The following is a 16,494-nucleotide window of genomic DNA, read 5'->3' on the forward strand; positions in this document are numbered from 1 at the left end:
CGCTATATCATTGTGGCCACTGACTATATGACCAAATGGGCTGAAGCGAAAGCGACACGTAAGGCAGATGCAAGGACAACAGCCAAGTTCCTCTTTGAAAATATAATCACACGCTTCGGTTGTCCTTTTGAACTTGTGAGCGACAATGGTACGCATTTTATAAATGAAGTGATTAAGGAGCTCACAACAAGTTTCATGATATCCCATCATAAATCTACTCCTTATTATCCGCAAGCGAATGGCCAAGCCGAGAGTACAAATAAGACATTAATCTCTGTTTTGACAAAGACAGTTGAAGCTCATCGCACAGATTGGGATCTAAAGCTTACGACAGCTTTATGGGCCTATCGTACTGCGTACAAAGTGGCTATTAATTGCACACCATTCAAAATGGTATATGGCCAAGAGGCAGTCATGCCGTGGGAATTTGTCATTCCTAGTCTTCGTGTTTCTACTCAAGAGGGTTGGGATGGTAATCCCTTAGTAGAGCGTCTATATATCCTTGAGCGGCTAAACGAAGAAAGACAATTGGCTGTATACAATGCCCTTGTGGAGAAGGATAGAAGGAAAAAATGGTTTGATCGCCATCTAAAGGACAAGGACATCAAGGTTGGGGATAAAGTCTTGATGTATGGAGTGCGAAACGAAAAGAAGAAGCTCAAATATGCTGGTAAGGGACCGTATAGAGTATGTGAAATTACACCGCAAGGTACCATCAGAGTGGAGACTCTCGACGGAGTTGAAACCATTGGATTCCTTAATGGGAGTAAATTCAAAAGATACTATGACCCCCTGAGCCAGGAGGAGTTACACGCAATCCATCAAAAGAAGGCAGCTAAAGAACAGGCTGAGCTTAAAAAGATACAAGCAAGAGTCGAAGCCAAAGAACGTCAACAGCGTGCTAGGAGACAACGAGAAGCCAACTTGGAAATTACGCAAGTATTTTTCGAGGAAGCAGAGGAGGATGCATTGGAATCTGACCCACCTCTAAGATACCCAATTGAGTTACAGAGTCCTTACGGGGAGGTGCTGTATAATGCATTATTGGATACAGGAGCTCAACACAATTTGCTATCATATGGCGTGTGGTGTCAACTGGGAAAACCACCTTTATCCAAGAGTTCTATCCAAGTTCAAGGAATCAACAAGAAGAAAACCCCTGTCTCAGGAATTCTGCACACTCCGGTTGCTTATGACAAGGGAACCATAATTCAAAGCTTTTTGGTTATGCCTGCTGGTACCATGGAAGGGACTGTAATCTTAGGGCGCAAATGGATGATGGCCACCAAGTGCAATATCGATTGGGCAACCAGACAAGTCACAACGCAAGAACCAACACTAGGTCTGATCGCTCAAAATCCCGCACCTAAGTCATCCACTCAAATATTAGATAACAAAAAATCACAAAGTCCAGTGGCAAAACCATCTTCGATTGTTGGCCACCCCTCTAACGCTTCAACGCCAAGAGTGAAAACAGGCAAGGTGGTCCCTAAAGCTTCGCTTACTATGCCAAAGAGTACATACAAATGGGTCCCCAAAGCTTCGTTTTAAACAGCTACTTCCCCTGCTCAATCTCGTTCAGCCACCAAGAAGCCTCGTAAAAGGAAAGTAGCTACCCACCCGAGAAAGGGCAATGTAACATCGCGATGGATCCCTAAAAAATTATTAGTAGCCCAAGGGTACTACGAGGGGAATGACCAGATTTGGGTCCCTAAACATAAGGTGAATCCCTCTACATCACCTATAAAACCTTGCAAACCAATTGTTGCCACCCCAATGACAATTCAAGACCGTGGTAAGGGAAAGGTAACAGAGTGCTCCGCACCACTTCCAGAGTTAGTTTGGATTCCCAAACGATATCGATCATTACCACCTAGCTCAGGAAGGGGGGAGCCACATGAAGCTTCTAGCTCCTCATGCCAGGCACACAATCATATAGAAGTTTCTACATGCTCTACACCTACTCTTGTCAACACCCAACAAAAAACCGATGAGTCTACGTCTCCCCTTGTAATAGTATCGTCGGAAACCATTTCCTCCATTCGTCAATGGGAGCGTACACTACCATCTCTACAATTGGATGTGGCCACAAGGGTCATAAAAAGCTATCTGCCCACATCACAACCTATGACCCGCTGGACAAATTGGTTCCAAGAGGCTGCAACATCATTGCAAATAATATGATCTACCCAAGGAAAGGGGGAGCATGTACTCACGCTCGACATTCTAATGCTTCCTCCTTAACCTTCTCCCCTGACCATGTAATTGCCAAATTCAAGGGGATGTATATATATAGCTTCATACATAAACAAAACAAAGAAAACAAAATAAAAAAATAGTAAAAAGAGCAAGAGCACGTTAAGAGCAGAGATATCCGTATACAATCAAGAACTAGATTGACCTGTCACAAACCTACTGATGCTATATCTGTGTTTGCAGATATGGCAGATGCACGATCATCATACACTTCATCCACTCCTACCTTTGGTGAGAGGTATCATCTGTACCTTTCTCAGATATTCCACATGTGCTATCCTGTAATTGAAACTGAATGGGATCATATAGATGTACTAGCCAATGAGAAAAATGTTGAGGAATTAGAATGGCTCATTCGCCTATTGACCATGACTGACCCCTACTCCGTAGAGGACATATCCCCGATAGCCCAATACTTTCCTTTTCCACAAGACGACTATCCTCGCATGGTTACATTCTTGATGAGTCTATGTGGATGGGAAAATGAAAAGGAAATATCTGACAATGATGAATGGACGGATGAAACTCATGGCACTACTGAGGTTGATTTTATTTATTTGGATGATGCGGATAGAGGCTTAGCCTTAGGGCTAGAGCCAGGACTCTACAACATCCTCTTACCGTATCCTCAGTAGTAGTGTGGTGACTGGTAGGTAGGTTAGTGTTTTCAAGTTTTTTCTAGTTTAGATTCTTTAAACGAGTCTTGAAATTTTCACACTGATGTGCCTCTCGAGGTATAGTGCTTGTTAGTTGATTGTACAGGTTAAAAAGTTTGAGGTGGGTTCGCTTTCAAGTCTTGAGACTGCCGCAACGTTCATCAAAATATATCTACATCAAATTGCAAGCTGTCTCGTCAAATCAAGGAGATCTCCAATTACAGGTGTAATTCTTCCATACCCACTCTCTTTCGTTTTTACTGTTCAATTCATTTCATAAACTATAAGGCATGACCACATGGAAATTGTCAATGTACTACTTAGTTTTTGAAGTTGCTTGCATGCTAGTGTAAATCATTAATGAGCTTAACTTTATTGGAAATATTCCTAGGCAGCATGACGTCTTTAGTTAACCTTGGAATACGATTGTCTTAGGTCTAAGGTCAAACCATCTTAATGTTTGAACACCTGGCTGTGTGTGTGTTGACCTCTAGGACATAGCTTTTACCCCTTGTCGAAAGGATGTAAGAACACATTTTAGTTCAGGAGCGAAGATCAAAAGAAACTTTATAAAAAAAAAAAAAACAAGCCTACAATAAATGGCAATACAAGTCTATGATGTGCTTTAATGTTGGCTTATCGCCTTATTGATACTTGGTAGGCGAGGAGTATTCTACTCCAGACCGATGCCTTGGTTGGTAGGGGGTAGCCTTGCCTAAAGTGAGCTAATAGATTCCTGGATAATGCCTTGTGTTAAACATGGTACCAGGATCGATGTTAGTTTTGCCTTAGGAAGGTCGCCATTGTGTATAAAAATTGTCACGTGTGTGAAGAAATAAAGGCAAAAGGCTCCTGTAACTCTAATGTTTCTTGTGTCCCTAAGCTCGTGGTATCAACTTGTTCTTAGAGTAGACACAGTGTGGTCATCTGTTTATTTATTAAGCTTGGTTCTTTTCCTTGACTTAGGCCAGTTATAAACCTTGATTAACCTTTGACACCTTGCTAACTCTTGATTTACTTTCAATAATTTTAAACTCCTGTTAATTTACTACACTAGCTCATTCATGTGACCCTTAAACTAAGTTCTCATCATCCATTGTGTTCTAGCATGCTTGAATTTCTACACTTTATATCTTTTGAATTCTAGCATACTTTCACTCTACTTCCCTATTTTGCAGACGGTCTACCACAACAACCCTCTCGAGCTTACCATACCATAGCTTCTGAGGACGGAATCTACATCAGGAAGGGGGGCATGTTAACCCATGGCGGACGCACTATGTTTTACGTCATTAATTTAAATATTCTGAGTCATGGGCCGGGCTTGTCGGCACCATATGTTAAGGATAAAGGGATTGGGTGATCGCCGATGAGAGGCGCACCTTGGATATCAGTAGGATAAGGGTTAAGGTCGGTCGGCCATGTATGGGCACCCAAGTGTGAACGGCCAAGTCACCTATATGAGTCAAATGTAACCCTAAAATCCTTATTCTCATGTGTTGTGAATACAAGAGTGCTCTTGCCTTATCTCTTTGGTTTCCTTCTCCTGCGTTTGTGAGAGAGAGAGAGAGTGAGTGAGAGAGCGATCGAGCACTGTGTAGCGGCACGGCGGCGGCGGAGAGGCGGTAGAGCGACGAGCGACGACGGCTCCTCCTTCACGGCTGCGACGCGGGAATCCTTCAAGGCGGCGGTTGAGCGGTGAGTGACACACCCTTTGGCATTCTGTTTGAGCTTCCTTCCCTGGTTGTATGCTTGCAGCCATTCGTGGCTCGCATACGGTGTCTGGCAAGTCCCCAGCTACGACCTGTGCGACAAAAGCGCACATCTAGTGAGGCGGTGGCCACTGATGACCCGCCTGGGGGATAGGCCCCACACTTACACCACTGGCATGGTTGGTGAGATCATGGGAGATATGCGGCCAGTGGGATGACAGGCTGTGTGACAGCCATTTTAGAGACTGGCATAGTTATAGCGCCAGCTCATTTAGTCGGGTTCACACTATAGAGAACCCGTGTATGTATTGGTTGAGTACCTTTCATATTGTGTGTACTCTTATTCTTGTATATGGTGTGTTGAGTGTTGAGTAGAGAAGAAGAAGATTTTCAGCCTCTCACCTTGTGTGTTCTCTATTAGGGTTTTGTGAGTGTGTGTGTGTGTGCTTGCAAGAGCTCAAGCTCTCTTCCCCCCTGCATCTTTTCATGGTATCAGAGCCTGGTTCGTGCTAAGGGCTGAGCTGCAAGCAAGAGAACCACAGGAAGCGGTACGAGGATAAGAGCATCAACTACTCTTCCCTATTGTGTTGGTGACTACACTCTTGTCGGGAGCTCTACGAGAGGCACCGGCAAACGATCTCTGATTGAGGAGCTTTCTTCGCGGGAGCAAAGCTATTGGGCAACTATACAATCCTACGGACTGTTCTACGGACTGAAATTTTCAAGCCGAAAACGCGTTTCGGGCGCGTCTGGACCTCCGTTTTTCAGAAAGCAGGCGATTTCGAGCACTGCGGGTAAGTCATCGATTCTCTGCAGAACTCTGTTTTAAGAACTGCAGGAAGACAGATTGACTGTGCAGACACTGTGGGTGCTGCAAAAAGAGGTCTACAGTTGCCATTGGGTGTATGTATGCACATTGAAGTCACTGGTTGTGACATTTGAGAGTACTACAGTACCGCTGTGCAGAAAATATAGCAGTTTGTGCAGAAAAACCAGAGTGCAGTTTCTGGTAAAATTGTGTGTTTGGCAAGATGTCTAATGATGGCATAACACAGATTGTGACTGAGAAGCTGGATAAGAATAACTTCCATGCTTGGAGGTTCAGGTTGATGAATTTCCTGATGGGAAAAGGCTATTGGGACTACATAGACGGTGAGCATGAAGAGGCACCGGAGATACCGGATATAAATCCGACTGCTGCAGATGTGAAAGAGTTTAAAGACTGGAACCAAGGAGCCAGGAAAGTAATGTATTGGCTTTCCATTAGTATACAGGACACCATGATTGGGTACATTCAGGATGCCAAGTCCCCCAAGGAGACGTGGGACACCTTGGTAAAGCTTTATGAAACAAATACCAAGGCACGTAAGATACAGTTGAAGAATGAACTTCATACTGTGGAGAAAAAGAGCATGTCTGTGATGAATGACTATGCGTTGAAGATAAAGGGTATTGTGGAATCCCTTGCATCTATTGGTGTGTCAGTAGATGATGATGATGACAAGGTGGAAGTCTGTCTACGTGGTCTCGGGCCACAATACAAGGCGTTTAAGACGTCTATTCAGACTCGGGAAAACATTCCCAACTTTACAGATTTGGTGTCTATGCTGATTATCGAAGAGAAGAACTTGGGTGAAGACCAACAGTCTTCACAAAGCAAAAACAGTTTAGAGCAACAGGCCTTCTACACGAGCTCAGGAAGAGGACGAGGTAGAGGAGGCCGTGGACGCGGTCAAGGAGGTGGCCGAACAGGTAATCAGAATTATGGCCAGCAGCAGGCAGCAACAACAACAGCCCCAGAATCAACAACAACAACAACACGTAGGTGGAAGAGGCAAATTCAGAGGCAGGGGGAGTCAAAGAGGCCGTGGAAATTGGCAAAGGCAATATAATGATGCACGCGAATGCTATTATTGTGGTAAGCCTGGACATGTGCAGTCAGAATGTTATAAGAAGCAGGTTGACATGCAAAATGGAAAAGTGCAGCAAAACAACTATGCATCCTGAAGCAGAAATAATGAGGATTATGAAAGGTTGTTTGTTATGCAGCATGTTGTGAATGCCATGTCTGAAAATGTTGATGCAGCACAAAAAGATAATGTATGGTATGTGGATTCAGGCGCTTCGAACCACATGACGAGTCATGGGGAGTGGTTCAAGGAGATGAAAAACCCGGAAAGACCAGGTTTTGTGGAAACAGGGGATGACACTGCTCATCCAATTGCCCACGTTGGAGATGTGCCATTGTCTATGCAGGATGGCAAAGTGAAGTACCTTGCAGATGTACTTCATGTACCGAACATAACAAAGAATCTTGGTTCTTGGCCAGATGATTGAGCAAGGTTTGCAGGTTCGGTTTAACCCTGATGGATGTTATGTTGAAGATTTTAAAGACAAGTGCAGGTTGGTTGCAAAAGGCAACAGAGTGGGCAGAATGTTTACGTTGGATGTAGATATTCCTGAGATGAGTGCTGCGATGTTTGCAAATGGTTCAGGAATTGTTGCAGACACAGACATATGGCATAAAAGAATTGGACATGTGAATGTGCAGAGATTGAAGTCTATGCAGACAAAAGGAATTGTGACAGGGCTGCCAAAATTTAAAGTGGAAGGTATGCATAAAATCTGTGAAGCATGCCAATTTGGGAAGCAAACAAAGCATGTGTTTCCATGTAACAGGTATGTGAGCAGAAATGCACTAGATGTTGTGCATTCAGATGTATGGGGTCCTACGAAGACCATATCTATGGGAGGCTGTGCAGGTATTATGTGACTTTCATTGATGACCACACAAGGAAAGTGTGGGTAGATTTCATGAAGGAGAAGAGTGAGGTGTTCACTCACTTTCAAAATTTCAGAGTTTTGGTTGAAAAGAAAACAGGGAAATATGTAAAGTGCCTAAGGTCAGATGGAGGGGGAGAGTACTTCTCCAATGAGTTCTCTGAATTTTTGAAGAAGAATGGTATTCGGAGACAGTTTACATGTAGATACACTCTGCAGCAAAATGGAGTTGCTGAGCGAAAAAACAGGCACATTGTTGAGATTGCGCGAGCATTGATGGAAGAGAAGAATATGCCGCATTGCTATTGGGCTGAGGCTGTTTCTACAGCAGTATACATCATGAACAGGACTCCAACTGCAGCCATACATGATGTAACTCTAGAGGAGAGGTTTACTGGCAGAAAACCAGATTTGTCTCATCTAAAAGTCTTTGGATGCATTGCATATGTGCATGTGCCAGATGAGTTGAGAACTAAGCTAGATCCAAAAGCTGAAAAATGTGTGTTTATTGGATACTCCCTTGAGCAAAAGGGGTACAGGTGTTATAACCCTGCTACACGTGAGTTGAGGGTAAGCAGGGATGTTGTCTTTGATGAGATGAGCAGCTGGTATGCTGCTGAAAAAGAAGCTGTTGGGGCTGATGTAAGTGGAAGTGTGGTTGCACAGAATGCAGGTCAGCAATCACAGTCTTTGAGTGGACCAGGAGAGTCCTCATCTAGTGGGTCTGTTGATAGACCATGGAGTGGCAGGCTGCGTCATAATACCAGCCCTGCAAATGTGATTACTACATCACGTAAAGGAAAAGAGAAAGTGGTTGAGTCCCTTGGTATGCCTGACATTTCTACAGGGCATTCTCATGTTGATGGAGAGTCTAGTGGCTCAGATATGAGCCTTGATGAGGAGCTTGGGATCCCAGCTATGAGAACACCTGGTGTAAAGAAGGCTATGGAAGCCATGAATGAAAAGCTGCGAAGATCTGGGAGAGTGAAAAATCCTGTGCAGAGATTTACCTATGATGGTTATGTGGCACATCACTATGCATATATGGCAAAGGTTGTGCAGGTTGTAGAGCCCACATGCATTGATGAGGCTATTGGAAATGTGTGTTGGGAGAAAGCTATGAATGAGGAGATGGATGCACTATATGGAAATGAAACTTGGGATTTAGTGCAATTGCCTGAAGGCAAGAAAGCCATTGGATGCAAGTGGGTGTACAAAGTTAAACATAACAGTGATGGAAGCATAAACAGGTACAAGGCTAGATTGGTAGCCAAAGGATATGCGCAGACATATGGGATTGATTATGAGGAAACTTTCAACCCAGTTGCCAAGATGGCAACGGTGAGAGTTGTGATAGCAAAGGCTGCGTCAAAGCAATGGTCTTTACATCAAATGAATGTAAAGAATGCATTCTTGCATGGGGATTTGCAAGAAGAGGTGTATATGTTGCAGCCACCTGGTTATGAGGATGTGGGTCACCCCGAGCATGTTTGCAGGTTGAAGAAAGCCTTGTATGGCTTAAAGCAAGCACCAAGAGCATGGTCTGACAAGATTTCTGAATATCTTATCACTATTGGCTTTCATGTAGCCAATGCAGATTTCTCATTGTATGTGAGACATGGTGAAAGAGGGGTTGTGCTTGTTGTCATCTATGTAGATGACTTGATCATTACGGGGGACCATGATGCAGAGATCTTTGATGTAAAGATCTTGCTTAGACAGAAGTTCGAGATGAAGGATCTGGGGGAGCTCAGATATTTCTTGGGTATTGAGGTGATTAGGTCACCATATGGTATTGGATTACTGCAGAGACAGTATGGCTTGGACATGTTGTCCAAGTATGGTATGACAGGTTGTAAGCCTATTTCTGTGCCATTGAATCAGAATGGCAAGTTGAGTGCAGATTCAGGAGAGATCTTGGAGAATCCTACTATGTACAGGAGCATAGTAGGAAGTTTGATCTACATGACGATCACCAGACCAGATTTAAGCTATGCTGTTGGGTTGGTGAGTCAGTTTATGCAGGTTCCACGGAAATCGCATTTGGATGCAGTGAGACGCATACTGAGGTATGTGAAGTCTACTTTGTATTGTGGACTATTCTATGAGACTGGGACAGAGATATGTGTACATGGGTACACAGATGCTGATTGGGCTGGTAGTATCTCAGATAGAAGATCTACCAGTGGATTCATGTTTTCTTTGGGGAGTGCTGCCGTGACTTGGAGCAGCAAGAAGCAGCCTATGGTTGCTCTATCGAGTACAGAGGCCGAGTACAGAGGAGCTGCTATGGCAGCATGTGAGGTAGCTTGGTTGAGAAAGCTACTTGCAGATTTGGGTCTATCAGTGGATAGACAAGTTGTCATTTTCTGTGACAACATTAGCAGTATACAGTTGGCCAGGAACCCAGTCTTTCATGCTCGTACGAAGCACATAGAGGTCCACTACCACTTCATCAGAGAGAAGGTCTTGGCAGGAGATCTTGACCTTGTTTATGTCAGCACAGAGGATCAGGTAGCTGACATCTTCACCAAAGCATTGGGTACAGCGAAGCTCCGCAGATTCAGGGCTTCGCTTGGTGTACATGAGATGGAGTTGAGCTCGAGGGGGAGTGTTGAGATATCGAGCTCGTCTAGTGAGGCGGTGGCCACTGATGACCCGCCTGGGGGATAGGCCCCACACTTACACCACTGGCATGGTTGGTGAGATCATGGGAAATATGCGGCCAGTGGGATGACAGGCTGTGTGACAGCCATTTTAGAGACTGGCATAGTTATAGCACTAGCTCATTTAGTCGGGTTCACACTATAGAGAACCCGTGTATGTATTGGTTGAGTACCTTTCATATTGTGTGTACTCTTATTCTTGTATATGGTGTGTTGAGTGTTGAGTAGAGAAGAAGAAGATTTTCAGCCTCTCACCTTGTATGTTCTCTATTAGGGTTTTGTGAGTGTGTGTGTGTGCTTGCAAGAGCTTAAGCTCTCTTCCCCCCTGCATCTTTTCAGAGAGTATGGATAAAATCCATGCTCACTTCTGTATATCCATTAGTGATCTCTAACATTGGTGCTCTCCATTGTCACAAGATTTGTTCATATGGTCAAATTCTACCTTATAATTATTACATTCAACATTTTGGACACATAGGCTTTTGCCTTGTGGTCAAATCTTTGTATCTCAATTGTTACATGTAACACATTGTCTCTCTATTTCATGTCAAACAAAATTTGAAATTATGGGAAAAAAGTAGGAATATCATGTATTCTTTCAATGTTGCATAATAGTATGGCTAAAATCCACGAGCACCTATGTTTGATTGTTGCATGGAATCATGGTTAAAATCCATGGACACCTAGGTTACTAAGATGGTTCTTTTTCTGTTCTAAAAATCTTTTACAATCATCTTAATTACAAGATCACTTGTATATTGAAAGGCCTCAAGGAAGTTGGCCAAGTAGAGGTGTCTTCTAAGAGTAAAACTAAACAAAGCAAAGTTTTTTCCACATGGTCAAATTCTATAGAAGACATCTCTTCAAAAGCCCATGAATATGAATTATCAATTGGCCACTTCCACTATAATAGGTCCATGATGAATCTATGACCATGTCTACATGAAAATTGGCATTACAAATAAACCTTTCATTGTGGCATGAGAGTATGGATAAAATCCATGCTCACGTGTGGATCAAGATCACTTGTACATGGAAAAGCCTCAAGGCTAGGTAGAGATTCCTTCTCAGAGTAAAACTAGAAAGAGAAAAGTTTTTGCCATATGGTCAAATCCTATGCATGCATATTATAATCATAACACTATTGAATAAAGTTTTGGCCATGTGGTCAAAACGTAATATTTCTATGCAATATCTTGCCATATGGTTAAATTCTAACTTAAACCCTTTCTATGATGATATTTGGACATACATTGGTCAAATTCTATGCATGCATATGGTAATCATAACACTATTGAGTAAAGCTTTGGCCATGTGGTCAAAACTTGAGATTTGTTTCTAATATATCTTATTTTTTGTACTTATGTAGGTTTATTCAATGGCAAATAAATCTACTTTGGCAAGGAAGGAGAATCAAATCATTGATGGAGTTAGTGGGGATTTTGTGTGGCCTTGGTTTATGGATGTTTATGACAAAGAAGGAAAAAGGGCAAACAATGTCCTTTTATATGCTTCAAAGCTTGAGGATTCAACATATGATCAAGTTGGGATCATTGAGGGGTTGATGGATGGATGTGCTAGGAAGGAAGGGATCCCGTGTACTGTAGTAAAGATCAAGGGAAACAACATTGAATACAACCTGGATCCCTTATCTTTTCAATCTACACATATAAAAGAGGATGAAGTATACTCTTTGAGAGCAATGGGTTGAAGCCTCCCAGAGGAGATATCAGGCACACAGGACATAATAGCTACATTTGAGTCTATCAAGCATAGTGAGCTTCTTTTTCCTACAAAACATGGTGTTCGACCAAAGAAGAGGACAAAGATTCAAGATGCACAAGCACAATCAATAGCTTCAAACTCACAGGCTCTTGGTGTGAGTGTACCTCCTAACACTCCTCTAGACAACACAAACCAATCTTCAAAGGCACAAGTAATCTAAGCAACACCTTTGGTGTCACTTGAAGTCAAGGGTGTTGAAAGAACCTTTGACTTTCCAGACATGGTTACGAAGAAGGGTAAAAAGGATGGTTCAGGATTTCACATGTTTGAAAAATACTTTCCATTTGGCTCAACACCACAGTTTCCTATTGATGTTGGTAGATGCTATGAGGCACCACCTTTATATGCCTATAAAACACTTTGTTGGGATTATGTGCAAAAGTTGACATCATCTTTTGTAAAGAATCCCATGAATCCAGCAACAGTAGCATACCTCATGCCCTTTTTGGAGGAGAGTGATGTGAAGCAACCCATGCATCGTGTGACGAGGTGGAAGTGGATAAGCTACATTCTTACTCCTATTGGATCATATCGGGTCTTCACTCAATCCATGCGGCAAAGATCTATATCCTAAGTAGCACTCATCGATGCCTAGCAACCAAACATCTATATGCCACAAGGAATGCAAGAATCTTGGTGGACTGTCCTGCTGAAATGTGCATTGAGCTTTCTAGGGTGACAAATATGGAATCCCACAATGTTATGAAGAATGGTCCTTATCTTGAGCAACTTCAACAAGTAAGGGATCAATGGATAGCATTTGGGTCTCCACCAAAACCTCAACAAGGGCTTCCAAAGGGTAGTCCTCAAAGAGTACCATGGGAGGTAATGATGTACAACCTTAGCTTGTCTTATTCAAGATGCATTTGGTGTTTTCTTTCTCATTTCATATTTTTATTTTTGATAGAGATTTATAGAATACATTGGAGAAAAGTGTGCATCATGTGATTGTCATATGATAGTGCGCACACAAGAGATATTTGATGGTTGGATTACCATCATGAAGAGATACTCAAAGGGGGAGCTTTCATCTCAAGAGGATACCACCACAAAGAAGGGAAGGCAGCCTTCTCCCGTAACTTTTCGTTGCCTTATGGGTCTAAAGGATGGGGACATCCTCACATTACAAAAGGAAGTTAATGATGGACACATCGTCTTTCTTAGAAACAAATGGGACAAAGAGGATGTTGTTGACATGGAGACAAGGGCAAAATAAATCAAGCAAGATAGGGTGCTCCATGAGGAGCTAGTTCCTCTCTTCAATGCCTCAACTCATGCTAGCAATAGTATGATGAAGAGTTGGGAAGATCTTGTTGCTGAATACGACATCACCAACGATGTATACACAAAGATTTTAGGTGTTTGCAGTGATTGGGTGTCAAAAAAGCTCACACATGGGGCTGATGCAGGACCATTGCCAAATGGTGCAAAAGGCATTGTGAACTTTCTTATTGTGAAGAAGCAAGATCCTCTTCATTCTTCTACTAGCTTACCTTGGCAAGTATATATTGTGGGGTGCAACCTTGAGGCATTCGATCTTATATACAATGTGTATAAAGATCCTATTACCATTGGTGTGGTTGTCCTAGAAGCGGCACATGGAGTTAGGGGCATGACATGGGATTCTATCATGTTTGGAAAGGTTGTCTTCACATTGTTAAAAATGACATGTGAGCCTAAACAATTCATTTTGTTGTCATTTCTCAACCGCAAACAAATGGCAGCTATGGAGGAGGCCCTTTAGAATCTTTCATGCAAGTACCATATGCAAGTTGGAAGTGTTGACTTCCTACCAATGGCCAAGAGTCTTGCTTTTGGGGCCATGGATTCATTTGTTGTATTGACACTTGTGACCATGGAGAAAAGCTTCATCAATCTAGATCGATATGTTGGAAATTCCAACAAGCCATGCATTTTGGATAATGAATCCATTGAAGCCATTGACAAAGAAGGAAAGGATGGAGAGCTTGAAGAAGAACAAACTATTGCAAAGGCCATATTTAGAAAGAAAAAGAAGGTCATCAAGGCTACAATCAAGGCATTCAATGATGCACATGAGGTTGTATGTGATATATTCTCATGTGGTGTTGCATCAACGCTCGCATTGGAACATCACATGAAGACTATTGCAGTGGTGTGCAATAGTCAAGAGCAAAGAGAGATTGAAGCGGCATGTTGGAGAGCCCATGAGAGCGCCAACCCACCTACAAGTGCTCAAGAGGTTCCTCCCATTGGTGCTCTAGCTCTTGACCTACCGCCGGAGGGTGTGGATGAATCAAGCCAAGACATAGCAAATATTATTATGAAAGAGAGGTTGAAGGCTACTTCAGGTGTTTGAACCTCTCTATCTCTAACTTTTGTCAATGAGAACACTATGGTGCAAGGTTGAACTTGTGTTTTGGAGGATGATTTCATGACATAACATTTCCTACATATTTTCTCATTTTGTGGTGCTATCTAAAGCAAGCCTTACAAGCCTATTTCTCTCAGTTTTGTGTTTATTGTTTAAGAGTCCTTATTTCTAGAAATATTTTCATCATATTGTACCTAAAATTGGTTGCAAAAAGTTTGTGCTTCTGTATCAAAATACAAGTATGAAGTACATGATAATGTTGGAAGAAATATTTTCTTGTATGGTATAGCTAGAATGCTTCATCAATTGCTATTACATTACTTTGATCCAAATGTTGGTATTGGTTTTCTCTAAAGTTTTGTGTCCTTCAATATTTTGCCATGTGGTCAAATATATTAGAAGAAAATGTTTTGTGTCATACAACTACATTGAGTTTTTCAATTTCAATTGCAGTGCTTTGATTGAAACATTGGTATGACTTATATTATCAAAGGTGTCAATGTGGTGTCTATTGATATTAGGCCACATGATCTAATATTTTTTCTCTTGAAATATGTTTTTCTAAGTATGCTCAACATGCATGTCCTACATGCACATCAATGTGGAATATTGTAGCATGTGTGTATGGAAAAATATTCTAAAATGTTCATTGCAACTATATACATTGTTGTATCTTAATTCAATAGTCATATAATATTACTTTTTGAGATTTTTTTGCCACATGGTCAAAAATATATTTTGATGAAGTATCTACCATCCATGCATGCTATTTGCATATTAAATTTAATCACTACTACATGGTAGCCTAATACCGGCACTTACACCGACGTCATTGAACGGGGTCTAAAAAAGTCCCGTCATCGGTATAAACGCCGGTATATGCGCCGGAACGATGACGTCGGTATAAGCGTCGGGGAACAATACCGGTGCCTATACCGGTGTCTATACCGACGTTTCATCGACGCTAATACCAACGGCCATACCGGCGTTTATACCGGCTACTATACCAGCACTTATACCGGGGTGTATACCTGTCCCTATACCGACGTTCACCGGCATCTATACCGACGGTAATACCGGCATGTATACCGGCACATATACCGGTGAATATACCGATGTATATACCGGGGAATATACCGACGCTGTACCAAATTTTTTTTTTGGACAGAATAGTGTTGCCTGGCTGTTGCTTGGTTGCCTACAAATGAACAGGATCAACAACAGCAAACAGACAGCACCATTCTGTCTAAAATAGAGCACAAAAACAACCGTGCTCGTTTTTTTATTTTTCAGATCGTTAAACAAGAAATTAAATTAAACATTAATACTCAAGAATCTTTTGATCATATACCATTAATTTGAAGGTCATCTTACATCATGGTAATGCCTCCCAATAATTGACGGTCTCTCCTTCTTCTTCAAGCATCTCAAATAAGGCCACAAGGCCATGTTTGATGTCCCTGCTCCAGAACCCCAATAACTCTGAGCCATGGCTCTCTGCTCTGGAGTCATGGATGAAAGAAAACCATATAACTGCTGGGGACTCATGCCCTGCGGTGTAGGATTAAATGAGAAATCAGGACTGTAGTCGTAGGGCGGTGAGTCATCACCCATGGCCTATTGGACAAAAAACCATATGACAAACTTGTGCGAAATGAAAATTACATGGTAAACAATGAAAGAACCATATGACAAACATTAACAATGATAAACAACAATGGTAAAACTATATCAACTTGCACCTACAGTAGTGATTATGACAGTAAAAACATTAACAATGATAAACAACAATGGTAAAACTATATCAACTTGCACCTACATTAGTGATTATGACGGTAAAAACATTAACAATGGTAAACAATGAAAGGACCTTCAATGTCATAAAATCATTACAAATATGTCATAACTATTTGCATAATCATTAAGATACATTATTTTAAAAATCATTATCTATTCTATCATCCTCATTAAGATCAGTAGCCCTAAAGAGATCTATGTCTATGTACATTTCAGCATCCTCATCATTAAAAGTCCCTTGATGAAGGATGTCCTCATCATCTATGTCTTCTTTCTCAACATGTTTTTCAGCTTCATTGGTTTGCACCTCTTCATTTGCTTGCTCCTCTTCATTTGCTTGCTCCTCTTCATTGTTGATATCGGCTTGTTCTTGCTACTCTCCAGCACCCTGTGCATCCACATCACCCTGTTGTATCTCAAATTCTTCAAAAATTTTCTTACTGCGGCGGGGGGCGACTTGAACCACAAATAGCCAGCGTGGATCTTTT

This window comes from Cibotium barometz, chromosome 64 (genome assembly GCF_041138505.1).
Source record: "Cibotium barometz isolate CiBa-2024 chromosome 64, ASM4113850v1, whole genome shotgun sequence".
Taxonomy (NCBI): Eukaryota; Viridiplantae; Streptophyta; class Polypodiopsida; order Cyatheales; family Cibotiaceae; genus Cibotium; species Cibotium barometz.